Source organism: Stegostoma tigrinum, unplaced genomic scaffold (genome assembly GCF_030684315.1).
Source record: "Stegostoma tigrinum isolate sSteTig4 unplaced genomic scaffold, sSteTig4.hap1 scaffold_273, whole genome shotgun sequence".
In the NCBI taxonomy this organism is placed as follows: Eukaryota; Metazoa; Chordata; class Chondrichthyes; order Orectolobiformes; family Stegostomatidae; genus Stegostoma; species Stegostoma tigrinum.
Window position 1 is genome coordinate 266905 of NW_026728201.1, and position 6998 is coordinate 273902.

Below are 6998 nucleotides of genomic sequence, written 5' to 3' on the forward strand. Positions count from 1 at the left end.
CATCCCCCTCTCTGATGAAGGGTCTAGGCCCGAAACGTCAGCTTTTGTGCTCCTGAGATGCTGCTTGGCCTGCTGTGTTCATCCAGCCTCACATTTTATTATCTTGGATTCTCCAGCATCTGCAGTTCCTATTATCTCTGAAAGTACAAAATCCCGCTGTTTTTGTTCTCAATTCATGGTTTAATTTTGCAATCAGTGTCGTAAGCAGCAGATTAGTTCAGTCCTTGTGAAATTGAAGGCAATGCAACACTTTAATTGGTCACTTTTTAACATGGTCGGTTCTCAGACTGAGGAAATGGTGAATGTTGTTGATCTTTAATGCAATATAATGGAGGAGAGAAAAATCTGGACTACAGAGCCCACAGGAAGAAAATTATAATCTGTCAGTGCTGCCTCCATTAGAACAATGCCAAGTTAATCCCCATCCCCATATCGAACAATAGAAGTTTCCTGCATATCAGAACATACCCATTGAGTGGGGAACTGATGAATAATGCAGGAGCACCATCGGATTGAAATACTTTTATTCTCAGGATTTCAGAACGTGCTGGGATTTTTATTGCAAGCAATACTTGTGATGGAATATTCTTTTAATGTCAAAGTGCTGCAACAGTTTGGAAGAACCAATATTAAATGGATATTATTGCAGATAATATATGTGAATGAAATAAAATTGTTTGCTTAAGGTATTTTGTAATTCTAATTGAATGTCGCATTTTTGCATCTCAGTTGTCTTCTGTTTCTTATTTTTACAGAGCAGGTATTGTCCTGGTCACTTGTAATGCTGCCAATTCAAGATTAACTACATGGATGGTCTCTATCGGTTGCTTAATCACCAATGTCAGTTTGCAATCCTGAATCCAATATTGTCACTTCATCTTTCAGTTCTGTTGATAAGCAAAGTTTGAGATCAACAGCTTTCAGTTTACTATCTGGAAGTCAATCAGTGCAGATTTTGATGGTAAACCAGCGTTCTGTATGTAAAACTGCCTTGTTTAATTAGATTAGTTAGTTGAGATTCATTTTCGTGAAATGAATCCTAACTAAGCTTCATCTCTTCCTCATTCTGAACACATGCTATGTCATGCAATGGCTATTCAATTTTGCATTGGTGCCGGTTCAAACCATGTGTATTCCAACTACGGATTGATACAGATGAAATAGTACCATTTCCTTGTTAGTACCATTCTCGCCGTACAGTGTTTTGGCATTTCATTACGTTTCTGTGTACAGTTCTGAACCAGCCCCCTTGCCCCTGAGCTTGCCAAATGTCTCAATGTTGTCATGACATTGTCAAAGAATTCATTTCTTGGTAGATTCAGAGATAAATTAATGTAACCTAGTATGTGTTAATGCCTCTGCTGTAATCGGGCGAAATACTCAGGCCATTGTCTTAATTTTTCTCTCTTGTATTTATGTTGACCATGCCATTTGCTCCACTTACTGGGATTGGACTTGTTACAGAAGTGCTGAACGTCAACTTGCCAAATACAATTGGCTAAACAGTATGAGGCCAATCAGTCTCTTGAAACACTTTTGCTGTGCAATCAACATTCCAACATTATTTGACAATGAAAAATTACATACGTGCTTCAGAAGATTAGATTTGAAACAGAGATTTGTGAATATGAATGGAGCTATATATGTCTCCATCTCGGGCACCAACCTCAAGTCCACCTGGACTATCTCCAACACCTCCCTCACCTTCCTGGACCCCTCTATCTCCATCTCGGGCAACCACCTCGAAACTGATATCCATTTCAAGCCCACCGACTCCCACAGCGACCTAGGATACACCTCCTCCCACCCACCTTCCTGCAAAAATTACATCCCCTATTCCCAATTCCTTTGCCTTCGCCACATCTGCTCCCAGGACGAGGCATTCCATTCCCGTACACCTCGGATGTCCTCATTTTTCAAGGACCGCAACTCCCCCCAACCCATCCCACACCCCCGCAACCCCTCGCAGTGGTCAAGAACGCCCTCGACCGTGTCTCTCTCATTTCCTGTGACTCAACTCTCACACCCCGTCCCCGCAATAACCACCAAAAGAGAACCCCCTCATCCTCACATACCACCCTCCCAACCTCTGCCTACAATGTATCATCCTCTGACATTTCCACCATCTGCAATCTGACCTCACCACCAAAGACATTTTTCCTCCGACCATTGTCTACTTTCTGGAGAGACCACTCTCTCCATGACTCCCATGTCCGCTCCACACTCCCTTCCAACCCCACCACGCCCGGCATTTTCCCTGCAACCACAGGAAGTGCAACATGTGCCCCCACACCTCCTCCCTCACCCCCATCCAGGACCCAAGAAGACTTTCCACATCAAGCAGATGTTCAACTGCATATCTACCAATGTGGTATACTGCATCCGCTGGACCCATTGTGGACTCCTCAACATCGGGGAAACCAAGGAGAGACTTAGGTGTTCTGCAAAGCAGTCCCTATGCTCGGTTCACAACAAACAACTGCGCCTCCGAGTCGTGAACAATTTCAACTTCCCCTCCTATTCCTTAGACGACATGTCCATCCTGGGCCCCCTGCAGTGCCACAACAATGCCACCCGAAGGTTGCAGGAACAGCAACTCATATTCTGCTTGGGAACCCTGCAGCCCAAAGGTATCAATGCGGATTTCACAAGCTTCAAAATCTCCCTCCCCCTACTGCATCCCAAAACAAGCCCAACTCGTCCCCGCCTCCCTCACCTGTTCTTCCTCTCACCTACCCCTTCCTCCCACCTCAAGCCACACCCCCATTTCCTACCTACTAACCACACCTCTTGACCTGTCTGTCTTCCCCGGACTGACCTATCCCCTCCCTCCCTCGCCAACCTAACCTATCCCCTCCCTCCCTCCCCAACCTAACCTATCCCCTCCCTCCCTCCCCAACCTAACCTATCCCTTCCCTCCCTCCCCAACCTAACCTATCCCTTCCCTCCCTCCCCAACCTAACCTATCCCTTCCCTCCCCGCCCCCCCCTCCCCTCCCCCCCCTCCCTCTCCCCCTCCCCCCCCTCCCTCTCCCCCTCCTCCCCTCCCTCTCCCCCTCCCCCCCTCCCCCCCCTCCCTCCCCCCCCACCTCCCCCTCCCCACCCCCCCTCCCCCCTCCCTCCCCCCCCTCCCTCCCTCCCTCCCCCCCCCCTCCCTCCCTCCCCCCCCCACCTCCCCCCCCCTCCCTCCCTCCCCCCACCTCCCCCTCCCTCCCTCCCCCCTCCCCCTCCCTCCCTCCCCCTCCCCCTCCCTCCCTCCCCCTCCCCCTCCCTCCCTCCCTCCCCCCACCTCCCCCCTCCCCTCCCCCCACCTCCCCCTCCCTCCCTCCCCCCACCTCCCCCTCCCTCCCTCCCTCCCCTCCCCCCCCTTCCCCCCCTCCCTCCACTCCCCCTCCCTCCCTCCCTCCCCTCCCCCTCCCTCCCCCCCTTCCCCCCCTCCCCTCCCCCCACCTCCCCCTCCCTCCCTCCCTCCCCCCACCTCCCTCCCTCCCCCCCCACCTCCCCCTCCCTCCCCCCACCTCCCCCTCCTCCCTCCCTCCCCCACCTCCCCCTCCCTCCCTCTCTCCCCCCACCTCCCCCCACCTCCCCCCCTCCCCCCACCTCCCCCTCCCCCTCCCTCCCTCCCCCCTCCCCCCTCCCTCCCTCCCCCTCCCCCTCCCTCCCTCCCTCCCCCCACCTCCCCCTCCCTCCCCCCACCTCCCCCTCCCTCCCCCCACCTCCCCCTCCCTCCCTCCCCCCACCTCCCCCTCCCTCCCTCCCTCCCCTCCCCCCCCTTCCCCCCCTCCCTCCACGTCCCCCTCCCTCCCTCCCTCCCCTCCCCCTCCCTCCCCCCCTCCCCCCCTCCCTCCCCCCACCTCCCCCTCCCTCCCCCCTCCCCCCACCCCCTCCCCCCCCACCCTCCCCCCCTCCCCCCACCACCCCTCCCCCTCCCTCCCACCCCTCCCCCCCACCCCCCTCCCTCCCCTCCCCCCACCCCCCCACCTCCCCCCCTCCCCCACCCTCCCCCTCCCCTCCCCCTCCCCCCCCCTCCCCCCTCCCCCTCCCTCCCTCCCACCCCCCTCCCCCTCCCTCCCCTCCCTCCCCTCCACCCCCCCTCCCTCCCTCCCCTCCCCCCCACCCCCTCCCCCTCCCCCCCCCACCTCCCCCTCCCCCACCCTCCCCCCCCTCCCCTCCCCCCACCTCCCCCCCCCCTCCCCTCCCCCCACCTCCCCCTCCCTCCCCCCCCACCCCCCCTCCCTCCCTCCCTCCCCCCCTACCTCCCCCCTCCTCCCCCTCCCCCCCCTCCCCTCCCTCCCCCCCCTCTCCCCCCCACCTCCCCCCTCCCTCCCCTCCCCCCCACCTCCCCCTCCCTCCCCCCCACCCCCCACACCTCCCCCCTCCCCCCACCCTCCCCCCTCCCTCCCCCCTCCCCCCTCCCTCCCCCCCACCCCTCCCCCCCCTCCCCCTCCCACCCTCCCCCCTCCCCCTCCCCCCCTCCCTCCCTCCCACCCCTCCCCCCCTCCCCCTCCTCCCCTCTCCCCCTCCCCCTCCACCCCACCCCCCCCTCCCTCCCACCTCCCCCCACCCTCCCCCCTCCCCTCCCTCCCCCCCACCTCCCCCTCCCTCCCTCCCCCCACCTCCCATCCCACCCTCCCCCCACCTCCCCCTCCCTCCCACCCTCCCCCCCCCCGTTCCCCCCTCCCTCCCCCCCTCCCCCCCCATTCCTCCCCCCCATTCCTCCCCCCCATTCCTCCCCCCCATTCCTCCCCCCCATTCCTCCCCCCATTCCTCCCCCCCATTCCTCCCCCCATCCCCCCCCATTCCTCCCCCCATTCCTCCCCCCTTCCCTCCCCCCCTTCCCTCCCCCCCCCTTCCCCCTCCCTCCCCCCCGCCTTCCCTCCCTCCCCCCCTCCCTCCCTCCCTCCCTACCCCCCTCCCCCTCCCCCCCACCTCCCCCCCTCCCCCCCCCCCACCACCTCCCCCTCCCTCCCCCACCACCCTCCCCCTCCCTCCCCCCCCACCTCCCCCTCCCTCCCTCCCCCCCCCACCTCCCCCTCCCTCCCTCCCCCCCCCACCTCCCCCTCCCTCCCTCCCCCCCCACCTCCCCCTCCCCCCCCACCTCCCCCTCCCTCCCTCACCCCCACCTCCCCCTCCCCCCCCACCTCACCCTTCCCCCCCACCTCCCCCTCCCTCCCTCCCTCCCCCCCCACCTCCCCCTCCCTCCCTCCCCCCACCTCCCCCTCCCTCCCTCCCCCCACCTCCCCTTCCCTCCTCCCCCCACCTCCCCCTCCCTCCCTCCCTCCCCCCACCTCCCCCCACCTCCCCCCCTCCCCCCACCTCCCCCCCTCCCCCCACCTCCCCCCCTCCCCCCACCTCCCCCTCCCTCCCTCCCCCCCCTCCCCCCCCTACCTCCCCTCCCTCCCCCCCTCCCTCCCTCCCCCCTCCCTCCCCCCCTCCCCCCCCTCCCCCCCTTCCCCCCCTCCCTCCCCCCGTTCCCCCCTCCCCCCCCCCCTCCCCCCATTCCTCCCCCCCATTCCTCCCCCCCATTCCTCCCCCCCCATTCCTCCCCCCCATTCCTCCCCCCCATTCCTCCCCCCCATTCCTCCCCCCCATTCCTCCCCCCCATTCCTCCCCCCCATTCCTCCCCCCATTCCTCCCCCCCTTCCCTCCCCCCTTCCCTCCCCCCCCCCTTCCCCCCTCCCTCCCCCCCCCGCCTTCCCTCCCTCCCCCCCTCCCTCCCTCCCTCCCTACCCCCCCTCCCCCCTCCCCCCCACCTCCCCCCCTCCCCCTCCCCCACCACCTCCCCCTCCCTCCCCCCACCACCTCCCCCTCCCTCCCCCCCCACCTCCCCCTCCCTCCCTCCCCCCCCCACCTCCCCCTCCCTCCCTCCCCCCCCCACCTCCCCCTCCCTCCCTCCCCCCCACCTCCCCCTCCCCCCCCACCTCCCCCCTCCCTCCCTCCCCCCTCCCTCCCTCCCCCCCACCTCCCCCTCCCCCCCCACCTCACCCTTCCCCCCCACCTCCCCCCTCCCTCCCTCCCTCCCCCCCCACCTCCCCCTCCCTCCCTCCCCCCTCCCTCCCCCTCCCTCCCTCCCCCCTCCCTCCCCCCCCCTTCCTCCCCCCCTTTCCTCCCCCCCCTTCCTCCCCCCCTTCCTCCCCCCCTTCCTCCCCCCCTTCCTCCCCCCCTTCCTCCCCCCCTTCCTCCCCCCTCCTCCCCCCCCTTCCTCCCCCCTCCCTCCCCCCCCACCTCCCCCCCCCTCCCCCCTCCCCTCCTCCCCCCCACCTCCCCCTCCCTCCCTCCCCCCCACCTCCCCCTCCCCCCCACCTCCCCCTCCCTCCCCTCCCCCCCCCACCTCCCCCCTCCCTCCCTCCCCCCCCACCTCCCCCTCCCTCCCTCCCCCCCCTCCCCCTCCCTCCCCCCTCCCTCCCCCCCTCCCTCCCCCCTCCCTCCCCCCCCTTCCTCCCCCCCCTTCCTCCCCCCCTCCCTCCCCCTCCCCCCCTCCCTCCCCCCCCTTCTCCCTCCCCCCCCTCCCTCCCCCCCTTCCTCCCTCCCTCCCCCCACCTCCCCCTCCCTCCCTCCCTCCCCCACCTCCCCCTCCCTCCCTCCCTCCCCCCACCTCCCCCACCCTCCCTCCCTCCCCCCACCTCCCCCCACCTCCCCCCCCTCCCCCACCTCCCCCTCCCTCCCTCCCCCCCTCCGCCCCTCCCTCCCTCCCCTCCCCTCCCCCCCCTACCTCCCTCCCCCCCTCCCCCCCCTTCCCCCCCTTCCCCCCCTCCCTCCCCCCTTCCCCCCCTCCCTCCCCCCCCGCCTTCCCTCCCTCCCCCTCCTCCCTCCCCCCCCACCTCCCTCCCCCCCCACCTCCCCCCTCCCCCTCCCCCCCCACCTCCCCCTCCCTCCCTCCCCCCCACCTCCCCCCCCCCCCACCTCCCCCCCCTCCCTCCTCCCCCCACCCTCCCCCCTCCCTCCCCTCCCCCCCCCCCACCTCCCCCTCCCTCCCTCCCCCCCCCACCTCCCCCTCCC

The 6998-nt window shown here is 65.3% G+C and overlaps 1 protein-coding gene across 1 annotated transcript in view; it reads left to right on the top strand.

Moving 5' to 3' along the window:
- LOC132208052 (uncharacterized) overlaps nucleotides 1-2161 on the top strand; it is a 93875-nt gene extending 91714 nt beyond the window's left edge. The window contains exon 9 of the transcript XR_009444165.1: nucleotides 756-2161. The gene's annotated coding sequence lies outside the window, so the exon portion shown is untranslated. The remainder of the gene's footprint in view (nucleotides 1-755) is intronic.
- Nucleotides 2162-6998: the final 4837 nt, after the last annotated feature.